A 2,005-nucleotide genomic window follows, 5' to 3' on the forward strand; every position below is an offset into this window, starting at 1 on the left:
TGTTGATGATGTTGTTCAGAAGGACGATGACAGATCCACGACCAAACCATCCAGCTCAGAGAACAAAACTGCATCAAAATTATCCATCCTGAGCTACAAATTTTCTCCAACATCTCATAACATAGAAGTAAGAAGTCAAATACTGATTGTAATGAGGATGAGTATATTTCAGACATGAAATTAGGAAAAGACGTTGGAAGTGGATAGGACATACATTGAGGTAATCACCAATGTGCATTACAAGGCAATCCCTAACTTGGAATCCGGAAGGGAACTGGAAAAGTGGAAGGCCAAAGAAAACATTACTCCGGGAAATAGAAGCAAATATGAAAAGGATGAATGTTAACTGGAACAAACTGGAAAGGATTGCCCAGGACAAAGTTGGAAGGAGAATGCTGGTGAACGGCCTATGCTCCTCGACGAGGGGTAACAGGCGTAAGTAAGTAAGTAATATTTCAGATATTCATGTGGAGAGCAGACAAATGAAGAAAGAGCAATGAATACGGATATTGGCAGTTAGCCAAAATATATGAGTACAGAGTAAGTAGATTAACTGTTAGCCAGTTAGAGAATAGAGTAAAGCTATACATATAATTATCAGAAGGGGTTTTTGTGGAGATTTAGTATTTTTCATAGTTGAAAGTGTGAGTCAATTGAAGCTAGACCACTATGGAAAACCTGGAAGCAATGGACGGCCATTTCGTCCTATTTTGGGACTCCTCAGAAGTGCTCATCCACGACCTCGCCTCGTGAGATTCAAACCCAGGACCTACCAGTCTCGCGTCAGAGAACTTAACCGATAGGCCACTGATCTGGCCGGCATCCAACGGTGTTAATGTCTAACTTTAACTGATCCATGATTTTGAGCAACCGTTCACCAATTGTCTTCAGTGAGTTGATATCTCTACAACAGACTTGGTTGAACTCCACTGGTCACTGCTTCCTACTAGAACTCAAGGAAATATCTCTAATAATCTGCCAGAGCTGTTTGGTTTAGAATTAGTCAATCAGCGTGCGTCGTCACGATCATGAGCATAACGTGCCTTAATCCGGTTTATTTCCCGCTAACAAGCACCATGTAATTTAGTATTTAGTTTCTTAAATATACACTTCATGTTTGTAATACTTTCATGATCTTTTGGTGTCTTCATGTCTTCACTGAAATACATAATGTTGAATACGAGAATCATCATTTATTGGGACAATATAAACATCTAATCACTAGTTTATTTCGTAGTAACCAGAGAGTAGAAGTTTCCATGACTACATTTTACTAAGATCTCTGTCGGTTTAACGATGATAGAATAAAATCTGAAACGGATTGAAAATGAAAAAATGTCATGTTAAACAATCAAATTTATTAATAAGGCGTTTGATTACAGAGCTTGAAAAACCTGAATAAATGTAGTGTCAAGGAGAAAAATACAAATATTGTGAAGGATATTTGTTTTTTGGTTTTTGTGGAGATTTAGTATTTTTCATAGTCGAAAGTGTGAGTCAATTGAAGCTAGACCACTATGGAAAACCTGGAAGCAATGGACGGCCGTTTCGTCCTATTATGGGACTCCTCAGCAGTGCGCATCCACGAACCCGCACTCGTGAGATTCGAACCCCAGGACCTGCCATATACATACATTGTAGTGCCGTGCTTCGATCATAGTTCGCTTCGATAACCGTTATTAATACCAGAATCACTGGAATGATAAGTACAATTTATATGTCCGAAAGCTATAATAAGGTTAAACAAGCGTTATAATAGAAGCTATTAAACCGATTTATAATTTATGGACAAATCAATCAAATTTCAAATAGGGGCATTATAGATTTTGATGTGAAATTCATTTATCCATATGACTAGCATAACAACTGATATCAGTGATGGAGAAGATTTGTAGCTTAGGTGGATGATTTTGATGAAGTTTTGTTCTCTGAGCTGGATAGTTTAGTCGTAGAGCTTTCATCGTCCTTCTGAACCACATCATCAACACTAACTTTGGGTAGAAGT

Source organism: Schistosoma mansoni, chromosome 6, assembly GCF_000237925.1.
Source record: "Schistosoma mansoni strain Puerto Rico chromosome 6, complete genome".
Taxonomy (NCBI): domain Eukaryota; kingdom Metazoa; phylum Platyhelminthes; class Trematoda; order Strigeidida; family Schistosomatidae; genus Schistosoma; species Schistosoma mansoni.